At 32.9% G+C, this 16,430-nt stretch overlaps 1 protein-coding gene across 1 annotated transcript in view; it reads right to left on the bottom strand.

The window, feature by feature from the left end:
• LOC109544432 overlaps nt 1–9,457 on the bottom strand; it is a gene marked incomplete in the record, with an annotated part of 92,985 nt that extends 83,528 nt beyond the window's left edge. Inside the window, 1 exon segment of the mRNA XM_019914594.2 lies at nt 9,307–9,457.
• Nucleotides 9,458–16,430: the final 6,973 nt, after the last annotated feature.

Genomic DNA, 16,430 nt, shown 5'->3' with positions numbered 1-16,430 from the left:
TGGCTTCAAAAACGAGTATGTTGTTGTCTTAATTTTGTTTTTTGAAATCTGGTCGGATATCTCGCACTTGTGGATATAAAGAATTGCAAAAAAACCCTCACGCTCGGCAGCTGAACCCAGCCTTAATTCAACCGAATAACTGTAGTTATAACATTAGGCGGTATAACTAACTATAGGCTTATGAGTTTTACCGTCAATTTTACAACAAAACTTTGCCTGTAAAATTACACGCTGAGCCTCCCTTTACGGCTTAACCCTTTGATTACCTCACGGCCCTCCAGATAACTCGACAATGAGTGATGATGAAAGGGGTCATGGTTAATGATGAATTAATTTTACTGCTTTCTTGGTTTTATGCGAAGGCCGATACGAATAGACTGGGCCGAAAGTTTTCCCTGTTTAGTAATATGCCATCATTATGTGGCACTTAGCATAATGATTCGAAGCTCATGCGGATGGAACATGGACATGTTTATAAAATGTTGGTAAATAATCATCAAAATAAATAGCTCAGAAAGTATCGAAATTTATTGCCTTTGTCTGGAAAAAACGGGCCAAAAAACCCGAAAGATTAATATCGCAACGAGCAAGAACAACTCTCTAAAGACAGTAAATTATCCCTCACGAGAACTTAAGTCATTCCAAAGATTTATTGAGATATAGTTATCAAATTCCGATAAAATATATTCGCCAGCCGAGGTGTAGGCTTCAAGTTGGATTCGGTCCAAATTTAATAGCACCTTGAAGTGATGTTTATGTGAGTTCGTGGAATTGATATATCGATTTGTTTGCACGAATGGAATAAATCGGAGCCCATGTGCGCCATTTAATCTTCGGAAAAGGGTTGCTATCTGAAATTGCTTATTCAGATACCTTTCTCAGAAGATGTGTTGTTTAGGAAAAAAAACAAAAATTAATGTACACATAACATATTTTCCCAACCGTTCAGCCAAGCTAATCCAATTTTCTTTCTGTTTTTATGTTGGCGGAACTTGCAAACATAAACTTCTAGAAGGAGCTACATGTTCGTGTGGGTTGCTATTAACTTTTGCTCAAACAAAGTGTTTAATAGTAGATGGGGATATTTTGAAAAATGCTGCAATAAATCGATATACGTTTTTATCGGAAAATGCTTTTAAGGTTTATATTTTTTAGTATGTTATCGAAGCTTCAGTCAACTAAGTGAAATTCTTAGCAGTTTTTACTCCGTGTCCTTCGTAGTTTCGTTTCCTAAATTAAAGTTACTTAAAAGGTGCGCAGTTTTCTTCATGAAAGACATAGAAAAAAGGCGATGACAATCTGACAAACATTTTATTTACATTTAAACTTTGCTCAAGACTTGTCTATTCTATCCATTCATTTAGGAAGAAAATTAGGACGACTGAATTAGAAGCTTTTACAGAATTAAAATGCACCGAATTTATAAAACAATACGGCCAAATAATGTATCTTTAATTTGATTTAAAACTTAATTTAATTAGTTAGTACTACTAGACTACTATTTTTTCATAGGTTTCAATTTGGCCTAAACATTCGCTGCATTTTGTTGGTATAAAAAACAAAGAATACTACAGCATTAAACAATTAGCAAAAGAAGATATTTTTTTGTACTTCCCGTCCATAACAGATTAAGTTGAATGTTTGATAAATAAACACTTTTATATGAAAAAGCAGTTGGAAAAATATCTTTTTAGTCAACAAAACTCTGGTTTTTTCAAGGAACTATTTTTAACATAGAAATGGTACCTTTTTCTCTACTTTTTTACTTGCTTAAAACTTCTAGAGCTAAATATTAGTTATAAGAATCTAAGCCAAATATTTCGTTTTGTCAATTACAATAATTGCATTTTATTAGTTTCAAGTGCCTGAAATTTATAGAATATACTTTCATTAATACACATTTAGGTCAATGTCTTGATTTTAATTTTATAAATTCACATTATATCAGGTTAGATATTCAAACCCTTCTTGAACAAAGCTACTGATTGGAACGGCTGCTTAAAACTATACTTAGAGCAATAGATCAAATTTTATGAGCAAGTTTGCCTAAAAGCGGTTAATAGAAGCAGCTTTCCAATTTGGCTGGTGTCGGTCTAAGAATACTTTGGAGCAAATATATCACTATAACGCTCCCATTTTACATTAGCAGCCCGGTTGGCAACATCACGAGATCGCGTAAATTTTAGCTGGGGGGTTAAACTGCCCCTAATTTTCTTATTATTAGCTGTTGCGCTGAGCGGCGCCTTAGCTTTCCAGAATTAAGTGAGATATATACTTTCGAATTAACTTTAGTTTCCCCGTGGCAGAAAAAATCTTTTGCCTTCATTACGTCTGGAGTACGCACAGATGAAGGAATAATTGGAAAAAATACACTTCAGATTTTACTTGAAAATGTGCAGTTGAAAGGAGTTTATCAACTGCTTTTCGTTAATAGTGTCCTCATTATTGGAGGAAAAACATCCTTTGCGAACATTAATCAATAAAGTTTAGTCACTTTCCTGCTTCATTGGTTTTTGCTAATACATTCATTTCGTAGATAAATATTACAAAACAGCAACCGCGCATTTTTGCTACTCCTTCGTGAACAAGAAATATTTTTAATTGGCACTATTCATCAGTGTCGAACCATTTTTTCAGCGATGTTTGTTAGATTATAAATCTAAAAAACACTTGTTTGCACAATATATTTTAGGCGATACGCGATTAATCCTGGCACATAAAATCCGGTAGCAGATTGAAAGCAAAAACATTGTTATATAAGTTTTTTTTATAATTGCCGCTCCACAGTTCAACACTCAATTAATTCTAATAGTGAAAAAAACCCCGATCGCATTTGGGTAATCGACTTAACGGGTCTGAATTGCAGCGAATGCAATTTTAAAATCCCCAGACGCATCTAAAATGCAACGGAAATGACTGGTTTAAATGCAGGGCATCACAACAAAATTTTGTTTATGTACGTTTTAATGATTTCTGGGAGGTTTGAGAGTGCCACTGTTACAGTGCAGTCGTTATCTGAATTTAGCATGCAAATTTTCATTATAACATCGAATGTTTACATGATTTTGAATTAATTAATCCAAATGGCACAATTACATATAAACGTCTTTGGCTAAAGATATAATATTGAGGCCTCAATGTGCGTGTGGCATTCAAGTACAAAAACAGTATAAAATATTATTTTGTCATTTAAAAAAGTGAAATTACAAGTATTGTGTTATTGGGTTTAGACCTTTTTCAGATCTTTTATGATAAAAATTAAATCATTTTGTACGTTTGGCAATTTCAAATTTTTGCTAGCCTGAATTTTATAGTCTGTATTCGAATGAGCATGTTTTTTGAATTTTTCATTCTGTAATCAATGTTATTTTGCTCGTTTTTTGAACTTCCTGTTAATATTTTTTTCAAGGATGATTTAATAAGAGGAAACCTTTCATTCTCGAAATTTTTTTTTGCAAACATATTTTTTTATATTCAATTACATGGATTTCTATAACACTAATAGCCTTACAGTAAACCAACATAAATACACTAATAAAATACAAAATATATGCAAATTAAAAGCAACTGATAAGTGGAAAATTAGCCACAAATAAATTAGCAAAATTGAGGCTTCCATTCAATTTCCCCAAGGAAAAATACACAAGTACAACGAGCAAATCAAAATAAAAGAACACACATTTATCGAGATACGGTTGTAGTTGTGACATTTAGAATAGTTTCATTTACAAATGGGTTAATGTTGCAACGAAATCGATTAGGCGCTAGTCTCACTGGACTTGAAAGGTTAACGCATTCTCCTAATCGAAAACAAGTTTTTGTCTTATCAATACCGAATATTTTTGTTGTAACTGAAGGATTAAGTAGACAAATTAAATAAATACTAATTTCAATTTCAATTTATTTACTTGCTCAACAAGTTTAATTAACACTTTGCCACAATTAACAACTTTCAAACAGCCAATCAAGAAATGACAAAAAATGTATTGATAAAAACGTGTGCATCGTACTCTCATAAATTATGACAAACCATAAATTAATCACACTTTTATCATACCATCTTACCAGAATTATGAAAATTCATCTAGAAATTCACTATTAACGATTTGAAGATGTGGACAGTAAAATTACAACGAGAAAACTAAGCTCGCTGAAAATATTAGAAGAGAAAGTATTCCATTGAATATAAAGTCGCTCGACAAATCCGTATCAGGCTGCTATAAAATTGGAAATGTTCGCTTTCGCATTATTGGTCTATCAAAATGCATAAAATTTACGCCATTTGCACACCCAACAACGTCTTTGCTGCCGTAAAAATTGGAAATTGCTGCCGGGAATATTATGTGTTACAGCCCGAACTTATTTATGATCGAACTGTTCAATCTGACAATTTATCAAATAAATTGAATTAATATCGCTGATGTATTTGTTGATTGACACACAACTTGAAAAATTTGGGTTTTTGCCATCTACGCATGGTTACTACTCATTTCTATAGCAAAGACACACCTTCATGTGAAAATTAATGAGTTTCTCATCCCGCTAATGTGTTGTTTCCAAATCAAGATAGCGATTTCGTTTCTAAATCCGGTGCAAATTTCTATGAGGCTCTATTTTTGGAATTTTATGTGCCAGATCAAATTGTTTCAAACTAACACTATCCGGCAACGTTCATACAACAGATCGCGTGGTTAGCGGCCATAAGTTAAAAAAGTTTTCCAACAGACTCTAGCTGGAAATTAGGTCCAAGTAACAGTCTGGAGTGTGTTCCATTTGGAGACGACTAATACAAATTTGTTATTTGCATTTACTACATTTTCTAATGTAAATTATCAACTTTCAGAGTTTTTTGATAAATTGCTAACAATTAACGTAGTGCATCCTGCAAATTTCCATCTAGATAATGCAAATATTCGTAATTGTGGGCCACCAATTCTTGTTAATATATTTAGTATGTTAAACAGTTTAGCGGTGGTATTAATTCTAATCGTGATAAGCCTCCAAATATTAATTGCTTCGGCTACAAAGACAAATGCAATCCTGCCTTAGTTTACAAGCAACGCCCGGCTACTACATATACATTATATCTGGCCTGTGCAACTAAATTGCTTAACCCCGTATTAATTAGCCTGTATGGCTTTTAACAATCCGCCCCATGAACTTTAGAACCTGTTTTACATATTGCGAGAATACATTTTGGCATATTTTCCTTCAGGAAACCACGTATTGTTTGACTAAATTTGCAGGGTTGAGCTATCAGCAAACTATTAAAAACAAATTATGCAGTTGGCTCAAAGGCAAATTAGACGGAACGTAGCAACAAACAAGAGCAGTTAAAATGTTAAATCAGATAAATAAATTGCTTAATGCACCAATTAATTCGAATTGCTTTTATCCCATCCCATGAAACACGTCGCGTTAAGCCAGTCATCGATTTTGTCATAAAATTAGAATATTTGTGAATGAAGTTTAACTGCCTCGCCTACGCCTGTTGAGTCTCATTTTCAAAATATACATTGAAATGAAATTTATATTTATCTAACGCTCTAGTTCAAGTCAAATTATGTTAAATGAAGCAAAATACGTTCAGTCTAGCTGAACAGCCAGAAGACCGTTCAGCATTAGCTACAGGTTTTATTTGTAAGTTTTTCAGGAGAAAATTCCGCCCCTATATGAGAGCATGTTGAAAAGGAAGAATATGTGTAATAGATTTTTTGTTAATTTTCGAATTCAATGTCAAGTGCATTTTTTCTTAATCTTTATATTTTTATTCCAAATTATTTTTGTGACTTGGCAAGCAGTCACAATTTGCTGCTGTGGCCATCGAAATAAATGTTTATTTTATTTTTTTGTTATCCATTAGTACGTTTTATTCCAGGCACGAAATCTCAATTTAATTGTATTTCGACGATATTTAATAGCTAATTTCTAAACAACGCATGGGAAATTTGGAATATTGAATGTATTCATGTAATTCTGGATTTATTCAATTATTCAAACGAGGGCGTGAAACGAATTAAATCCACACGTCTGTCTCATTCGTTTTTTCCCTTGTTATTTGCCTTCCTTTTGATACCTTAAACTCTATTTATCAGCTCGCTTTATCATAATTTATTTAATAGCAGACCGAATATAATTTTGTAACGGAAGTGTTGCCCATTTTATACCAAAAGCGGTGCTTGGGGATTTCATAACTTTGTTGTTAGCGGTGTTTTTTTCCAGCGGTTGAAAACTGGCAATTCCCTTGAAAGTGTCTTATTTAAATATTGTCCAGTGCCGATAAAATTTCTTTATTTCTTCAAGCTGTGTTTGTAAAAAATCAGGAAATTCATTCCAATTCTATTACAATTTAAAATATACCCATTTGTTAGGTACATATCAGAACAAAAATCTATAATGTTCTCTTGAAGTGAATTATAATTCCATTAGGGCTTCCAGTTAAGCAAACAGATAAAGACACATTTCAATAAGCGAGTTCTAGATAAATAGCTGATCATTAACGTCATTGTTATTGGCTTTTCCTTATAGATTCCTCAAAAATACCCAACAGTGACATTGTGTATGATTAATTTCCACTCTAAATTCAAAATGTAATGGCCGAATGGAGAAATCGTCCAATCGCCTACACATCATTAAGCCAGTTAATTATTTCAATTGTTTTTTTTTCATTAACACTTTGTTTTAAGCAGCTGAAATATTTGGTGTCTTGTCATAATCATTTAAAGCAGGACGTGAAGCAGCACTTAAACAAAAGTGCATTAAATTGGGCAAGACGGTCGCAAATTTAATCGTCAATCCTTGATGCTCAAATAACCAAGTTGGAGAAAACCATCAAAAAGTTTTGAAAGAAAATATCAGAATTAAATATCAAATATTGAATTTGAGAAACCGCACTTTGAAGGCGTAAGTAAATTAAAACATTGAAAAATAAAAAAGACTGACAAAACACCATCATTAACACTCGCACTGAAAAATAAATCAATTAATTGTTCAGACCCTTTACAATAAAATACTAGCCACTAGCCAGTTCTCCAGAACGTCCACAATAAACGTTTGTATGACCTAAAACTTACTGTTTTCGTTGCAAATTAAGCAGTTAACTAAACGTATTATATTTCACATAAAAACTAGCATTAAAGGATTGCTTGTGTGTCTGGCTTAATAAACCGCAACAGGTACAAACAAAGGTAGAAATTCCAGTTCTATGCAACAACATATGAATAATGCGCTCAAAGAACTTGTTCATTTTGAAAGCTAAGCTTGTGTTTCAGAGCCAACTGTTTAATATTTATGTGTAAACCTGTGGAATTAATCAAGTTTTTCCATCTTGATGGGGGAAAATCGGTGTGTAAGGAAATGTCTACCTGGCACGCTATAATGATTAGACATTTGAGAAATGATTTTGATTATGTGAGCACTTTGAGGTAATCAATATTGGCTGTAATCCTTCCCTAGTGTCCTAATATTCCTCCTTAAATCACTTTTCTCAGTAAGCAATTTTTTTAATTTAGCGCAACTTCCAACTGTTATTGCTATACATTTGCAATTTCGAAAAGTTGTTTATTGTATAATTTTTAAACTATTTTTCTGTGTGTAAGTGCGGTTTTACAATCAAGTCACTGACTCAGAGGAATTAAAACGGCTTTTTTAAGGCGAAAATCGGCAAAAAAGTATTCAAAGATATATCAATTCCAATCATCTGTTTATGTAAAATTCTTTCTCTAAGAACTGAAGTTTATTGAAGGCACATTCTGCCTTCAAAGGACAACATGCTATTAAATAGGTGCCACGCAATCTATTAATTTCGAACATTTGGAAAATTGTCACGAAGCTAATTTATTCCCAATTATTCCAATAAGAATTAGGGGACATAAAGAATTTAACACAAATAAATATTAACAAGATTCCAAAGTTTTATCGATTAAAATTGAAAGACAAAAATTCACAACAATAAAAAATTATTTATTACCGAAAAACAACAGCAAATAACCCAGACAGAAACACGCGAATCAATGGCCAAATTTTCTGAAATCAATTTTAAGTATTTGGAAATTCGGCATAATTTGAGCGTATATGATTCACATTTCTTTATTGAATCCAATATTTTAAAACCCTTGAAAACGCGAACATACTATGTAAAAGACTGATGCTGCATCACATTATTTTAAGTAAAACAACATAGCGAACACATAGTTAATCGCAGAAAGAACAATTAATGGGAATTGAAATTAGTCATAATTTGATAGCGTACGATCTACAGTTTCTTGTAAATGAAACCTTACGTTAACGCATATTCGATAAATCATAGCTCAAATTATATGAAATAACTTGAGTAAATTACTAACCATAAAAGCCCGATTTTCCATTTTGGTATAGTTTATAAATCAAATTGTCATGTACTTATCTATGACTGAAGCACCATTTTATTTACGGTGATTTGTGCCATCCCAGGTCAATTTTGAACGAAACTGAAATGGGAACTGACACCAAGTGGACGTGGCATTTACTCGAATATTTCCCAAATGCATTGTAAAATAGATCGCTTTGATTGGACAGTTTAGCCAAAAGGTATTTGGAAGCCCCATTATACCACGGTCAACTTTCTAAGGAAGAGGAAATTGATAAAAATTGGACCTCAATAAACGAGACTTTGCTGGGAGTCAATAGGTAGAAACTTTGTATAAATTTTCATGAATATTATTGTGTCTTCAAAGTTTTCCAAAACGACAAATTAATTCAGTTTTTCGGCCTGACTTTTGGTGCTTATTGCAAGTTTTTATTGTAGCGATTTAAAGTTTTGCATTGAAATATTTTGGAAATTAAGTTAAGTTTCTGGTCATGAACCTAAATTATCTTCAATAATGCTAAGCTGAAGTTGTGAACTGCAGTTTGAACTTAATATTTCAGTTATTTGGTTCAAGTTGAAAGTTGGTTCAAAATATGACGAACTTTTCTTTAAAATATGACGAACTTGTATTTTTTCAGTCAGTAATCACAGTAAAAATTAATATAAAAGTTTCACATTTCTTCTCCACATCAATTGAAAAACGATGCAAAGCTAGAAATAAAACATTCCGTTAAAGAAAAAGTCTGTTAAGAAATTTATTGAAAAAAAATCTGAACTGATGAAATTGATAATACTTTAAACACAGTTTAAAACTTTGTTAAACCTGCTTAATTTTTTGAAAGTATCGAAGAGCCACAAAACTTTGCAAACTTGTAATCATATTCCACAAGTGGGTGCCGCCGAAAGTTTCCGCTTTCACTTCCACAAAATTCTACATGCATGTAATTTTCCAAACAAACCTCCGGCTGTAGAAAAACGTCGACGAAATCCAACAAATTGTGCACAACTGTGAAAAAGTCCACTAAATTGCCCAAAAGTCGCGTAAGATTCCCCGTGAAAACTTTTCGAATTCTCTTGACTGCGCTCACGTTTGAAACCCGACTGAAACTTGTGGACCCATCACAAGACCATCCACTTCCATCCTTTTTGCACTTCGGCACAATCCCAAGTGTATCCTTGTCTGTATTGCACACCATGCGCATCGAGCTCTTGTAGAATCTATACAACCTGTATGGATTGTTTCGAGGAAGCCTATTTATGTGCCGTGCTGTCCTACCTGTGGAAACTACACCTAAATTATCTGTTTCAGTTTTGCATTTCAGGTACCAGATTTACTTAATTAAGAAAACTTTGTCCCATTTCTAAAGGATTTGTACGGCTGAACGTGCGAAAGGCTTAATCAACATGACTGATGAATCTCATTCGTTATAAAACGGGCAGCGTCTGAAATTGCTAAATGTGCACTAGATCGAGTTTCTTGAAAAAAATTCAAATTGCTTCATTGACTGTTTAAATAAAGCTAGATTCTAAATGGGAGAGTTAATATTTTCTAAACCTATGGGGCATTTATTAAGTCGCGCAGTTCGATTTTTTTGAAGCTGAAACTTTAGTGTCCTAAAGTTTTGGATAAAAACCCGAAATAGATAATTTTATTTGTTTCAAAACTTGGACGCTTCCATTCCACTCAAAATATCCGAAAAGTTAGGAGAATCGGCAGAATTTTTTAAGCCTATGGTTTTTTTCTCGCCGCCACTTTAGGTTGAAACACGAAAAGTGATTCCGACGGATTTTCTTTTGATCTGGCGCAAAAAAAGCTACGGAAAGAAAACTTATGAAACCTGAACTTGTAGCTGAAAAGCTTGAAGGCCGAGGACGAGAGTATTTAATTTGTGTTGTTCGAAGCAAAGTCAAAATCAACGGAATAAACAATAGATGATTACAGAGAAAATAAAAAATTATGCGACGGAATTTTATTATAGAATGGTGGGGGAGTTATGTAACACTTTTGTTGAAACAATGTTTTCTTTGACCCAATTTTTCGTTTCTTCAGATCATTTAGCGTTTTTCCTAAAAGTTTGCTAATTATGCTGATATGTTGAGCACAATTTTTACGCTTATCCACTAGCTGTGATGTCAAAGAACTTGAACAGAATATTAAGAACTTCTTCGGAATCATTGATTAGATTAACCCTGCCTTTTGGCTCCGACATAAACACATCGGGGAAGATTCTTTGGAGTAGCTCTTATCGTGGCATCGAGGCTCTTATAGCTTTTATTGCAGCTTCAACATAAACGCCACTCTTAATCTACACGTTAATATTGCTATAAAAAGGTAATGGATATGAGAAAGGCCTATAAAATATATGTTTTATTCACGGGCAATTTTGTGATTGTAACTAGACCTCAAATCTCTTTTAGAACTATGCTGTTTTCCTAATTTGTTGAATGAAAGCAATCAGGCTGAAGGTTGGTGAAAAATAATTGGCAGTTAGCTAAACAGGTGAAAATCAATAGATTAAGCAACTGGCTAAAGAAAAATTAAACAATTCAAAGAATCTCATAAAAAGTCTTGTCTTTACCGGCATGGTGATTTTCCATTTTAAGTTTGTTTGTTTATGGCACTCGCTGATTGCTTTCCACCCTGAAAATGTTCCAAAATTTCCTTGTAAACTCGATGTCACAGTCGTATTTTTTCAGAGTAAAGGCAGTCCTGGGGAGATAAACTTTCCTTAATATCTTGCCGCATCGTGCGTGACACTTTTTCCACTTTATCTTAATTTAGTCGATAAAAGAGTCTCTAACGAGCAAAAAAGCGATTGGTGGTGCCTTATGCAGCTTACACAACCGGTACAAGGGATTTCACTCGTTTATTATCAGCACTTTTTATTCGTTTATCACTGATTTTGAGTCAGCAATATCGAGTTGATGGTGATATGAATGATTTGGGGTACATAAGCAAGATTAAGCGCTTAAGAGCAAGATTTTTGTCGTTTGTTTCAAGGGAGTAGAACGACAGAAATATGTAAAAATTTATAGAAATTACCGGAAAATAAATAACTGGAAATGCTTCAAATTGGTGTACACTGTGTAGAGGGGAAATTACAGAAATGTCAGCTTACAAAGATCGTGACTGGAAATAAGCGTGGAAAAGAGCTCGATTGTGTAATTTTCAAATTAAAATTAAGGCAACTCAGTAAAACATATTTTCAACCAATATGAATTATTTTTCTAATGGTCTAGTAAAATTTCAGATAAATCTTTGCTTTCTGTGCATTCCCGAATTTAAACGGTGGAAACATCCGATAAAAATTGTTTATGCAGTTAAACCAAAAACACATCAGAAAACCAACACAATGAAAATCGATATAAAAAACGTAACAAAGAATTTCATTGATCCATAAGCCTATTGTATAAACTTCTTAAACAGACTATGGGAAAATCTTTCCGTTTTATGGCCCAGTCTATTGTCCCAAATATCATTAAGGCACTCCACTTCTCATAGATTAAACCAACAAGATAATAAATATCCGGAAAGCAGGTAAAGTTTCTTTGACAAACTGGAAGTTTCCAGATAAATTACTGTGGAGTTAATCCGACACCTGCGGCGCCATATTGGATCCCGTTGCCTTGTTTGTTTGCCGTTTTCTGTTTTCTTCTTGGATATTAGGAAGTTGTAGCTTCTTTATCATATCCTAGGCACCCGACCGCAATTAGTCCATCCGAGGGATGTTTTTCAAAGGAAATATCTTTTTGTGCGGTCAGTGGATCGCAGTGGGTTCTCAGTTGAATAAGAGCGATAACTTTGTGTTGTTTAGTTTGGACAGTATTTGCTGATTGTTGATGAGTAAAGTGAGTTTTCAGTTACTTCAACTTTATAACTTTTCACCTTTTATATCCGCCCTGTTCCAGCCAACCAACATGTTTCTCAAGTTTCTCAAAAGTCCGAACTTGAACAAATTGACCGTAGCTATAAAAGTAAGAGTTACGTCCAGAAAGATAAAACCGGACTTCGTTACATGGTCGCGATTCTCGCTGATTTTCCAACTTTCCCAGCTACATTAGCTTTTAGTTTTCGTGTTTGGAAAACGGCAATCAATTAGGTGGAAATTATGTTCGATTGTTAAGGCGTAACTGGTTTTTCTTTTCAGCTGCCACTAACTCGACGAATCGGGTTTTCCTTATTTCAGTCCCTCCTGAGGGGTCCAGCCTACGTGCCAGGACTGATAACTCACAAAAGGTGTTAAAATACTCTGCGGGGGTGCCTTTATTGCATCGCAGAACTTTGCAGATGATTTTTTTATAAGGGATCTAAATCGCAGGTGGTGACAGTCGGGCCTTTCTCCCATTTTAAGTAAAAAGTTTTAATAGCTAATAACCAAATCGTCGACTTTGCCTCAACAGTTCATAATGTGAATTCTAAATCCGTCAAGTGGTGATTTTTATACCTTTATCAAGTTGTTGCATCTAATATGAAACATTATTCGGGATTCTCATTTTTCTTTGGCAATCTTCAAACTTGTATTTCCTTGAAATGCTTCTACTGCGTCCTTATTATTTTTCATTGTATTGCATCAAATTAACCGAACGATCCTCTCAATTAAGTATAAAATAAATTATTATCGGTAAACCGCACAGATTCTTCACGATTCACGGTATATAAAATCTGAAAAACCTAAAACTATCAAAAACACTAATTGTGTTCCATTGGCACTTGGGGGGAAAAATCCCAAATCTGCCTGCAAATTGAGACCGTTTTTATATTTAAAATAATGGTATTTGGAAAGAGTTGCAAACGGTTCACGATCTAAATAGAAAATTATTAATCAAACAAAATAACGGTGGGAACAGCAATTATTTAATATGTCCATATTGATCTATTGCAAATTTTAATTTACTGCATTGTAGGCATATGGTTTAGGGCTATGTGAAATATTTCAATTTTTAGAAAATTGTGGAATTTAAAATTTTAATTGAGAAACAAATTGCAATGCCCTGAATTTGTTGATGAATGAGTATTTCCTTTCAATAATTTTATTTATTACATCGCAAAAAATAAAGGCTGAATTTTACTTTTATCAAATAAAAATCAGTTAAACATTGGCCTATATTGGTCGTTGACCTGATTAAGTGCTTTTAATCCCGATAAAAACTTAGTTCTTCTGAGCTCCTCACTTTTTTGTGCTTTCTGATTGACATTAAACAGTTCGTAGCTTGGAATATTAAGTTGTTTTTAACCAAATTCGGATAATAAAAAGGTCAGTAAAAATATACGGAATATTTCTTTTTATAACGCCGCAGGGGCAAAACATCATTTTGCTTTTAATAAAATTTCCGTAACGGAAAAAAGTAATGAAGTAACTTGTTTGTAATATCAAGTAAATATGCAGAGTTCTTGTAATTGATTTATGTTTCCCATCGCATGGGTTTTAACAGGGTGGGATTTTATTTTTCGAGATACTGACACGAATCGTATTAAAACGAAAAGGAAAGTGGCTGTTGTTTTGTAAATTATGGCAAGTGTTTTGAATTGTATTTTGCCACACCAATCGGAAAATTAAAACTCGGTATAAAAACGGAATTTTTAGTCTGCAAGCAAGGCATTTCAAATCACCAACAAAAGTATCCAAAAATTATAGGATTTTTAAAAACACTTTAGCATAGATCTCCAATAAAAATTATCTAGTTTCATTGTACTCATAACACTTTTTTCGATGGTTAAACCAATTAAATCGACTAGCTTAAACCTTAAAGTGCTGGCTCGCTTCTTTCCTTTTCGTTTTTATTTTTCTACATTATGGGAGCTTGGTAACTGGCCGGACTCGTAATTTATCGAGCATAAAAGAAAATGTTGAGATTCAATTTATATAATGCGAAAAAGATCTGCGAACGGCAGCCAGTACGGATTAGAAAGAGGAATGAAAAATAACCCCAGCAAGAAATTAGGGGATTAAGATATAGAGCCTACAACGAGAAATATGACTAAGAAAATGCCAAGTTTGGTTTAGTAAATCGGATTGCGCCATTTGCTTTAAATAATCGCCTGTAAAATTCTAATCGTGGTTGCTTCGATTTTTTTGCTTTTTTTTGTTATTTAGTTATCATTTAACATGTAGTTGATAATTAGTTTTTTAAAGCTGATGTTGAGAGCTTACATGGACGCGTCCAGTTTTCACCTCTTTTCTTCATTTCAAGAAAAACAGTGTTTTTTTGCTGCTTATTCAAACTTTCATCAAATTTTCACTGTTTATTCAAGCAAGTAAAATAAATAAATCATCTGGGATTATTTAAAATACTGATGTCAGTAACTCTAACTACAATAAATTGTCAGACTGGACATGCATTTTTATATTTAAGATACAATAAGTTGCATTAAATTGACAAATCAGATCACTTTTTGCAGAAAAACCTGGAAATTTTCCAAGATTTCAAAACGTAGCTTATTCAAATCAGAAAAATTGACTGAGTTTCATATTTCTACTAAAGGAATCTCAAATATTTGCCATAAATCCTAATAACTGACAACATTCGTTTTCACTACAGAACGAATTTTCCAACCAAAAGTTGATGATTCATTGGACCTGAACAAAAACCGGATAAAACTTACGTGTTCAATACAGGTAAAAAAAGTTCAGCTTTTTGAGTGCAAAATCAAGTGTTAGTTATAGGAATTAAATCGACAACGTTTTTTACTTTTGCAACAAATCAGTAGTTTAGAACGAATCAGTATTCTTCATATGTTTAAAAAATCATAAATAATTTTTAGAAATAATATTTAAAAAATTTAGAATAAACATCTACTGAGAAACTCTTGGTGATTGCCATATTTCCAGTAGTACTTTGGTCAGATATTCCTAAACTTGCCTTACTTTAATCAAATTTGCATCAACAACTGGAAAGTTGCAAATATTATAAAAACCACAGAAATATTTTGTGCTTGAAACTGAGAGATGAAAATGAACCAACAAATCAGAAATGTACTTACCGGGCTTAAAAAAAGTTCTAATTATTTACGAAAACTTATATTTACTTACCATTTTAGGTTAATATTAAAAGTTTTCTGTTTACTTACCTAAAGTAAGTTTTTTTTAATCAGCCAATGTTCAGATAGTGTTTTCGATTTTCGGGAAAACTCGCTCCTAAATAAAGGGAAAATTTTTTGATTCAGTTAAGGTTTTTTTTTAAATAACGTTTCGAGTGTTTGAATATCTTTTTCAAAAATGTATACATTAATTAAAATTTTCTGCAATTACGTTCAATTTAATTCCCATTTTCGACATCGACATTTCGAAATTTCGACAGTATTCGATACAAATGTTGTTTGTAATTCAAAAAACATGTGGCGTTATTGGCTTTAATTTGTAAGCTTGTAAAACAACACCAAATATAAATTGCAAAGCATAATAAAAAAATCGTTTATTTGTGTGTTTATTTTAGAATGGTAACATGAAATTTTTTTTTCTGACCCAAATATTAACAAAAATAACATGACAAATAATAGCATGTTATTAACATGAATCGGATAATCACTGTTAAGTTTTTCCAGTAAAAACTTTGTCGACAATTGCAACAAACAATTCGGTTCAACTTGAATTAAGTTTTAAAATACTTTTCCTCTCCTTTGGAGAAAGCAATATTTTCAGTCGCTACCTGAATAAAAAATGTCCACTTTTAGCTAATATTTAGGCATTTATTCCAATTGCATCTTAACCGCTATGCAGGCGTTTTCACCACTTAGCAAGCAAGCTATTAATTTTTAAATGCATCATTATTTCGGATTCTATATATAGACAGCTAATTTGACCCAATTGCATTAAAATGGGCACCTTGCTCTCAATTATTGATCCAAACAGAATTGAATACAATCCTCAATAACTACACCTTGATATAATAAAATAAACGAACAAATTAAACAGGCATCGGGAAGTTAAGTATCACAATGGCGAAACAAAATAATAACTTTACTCTCGTTTGATCAGAATCTGAAGACTGAGGGTGAGGAGACTGGACAATTTGCTTTTGCCAAAAAAATATCGCCTTACTTGGGTCTAGGGAGCATGATGGAAATTTAGTTGAAACCACAATC

This window comes from Dendroctonus ponderosae, unplaced genomic scaffold (genome assembly GCF_020466585.1).
Source record: "Dendroctonus ponderosae isolate FM_Combo_2020 unplaced genomic scaffold, Dpon_F_20191213v2 Dpon_F_20191213_2, whole genome shotgun sequence".
NCBI lineage: Eukaryota > Metazoa > Arthropoda > Insecta > Coleoptera > Curculionidae > Dendroctonus > Dendroctonus ponderosae.
The sequence above is the reverse complement of the archived record's forward strand: the minus strand, read 5'-3'. Positions and strand labels throughout refer to the sequence as shown.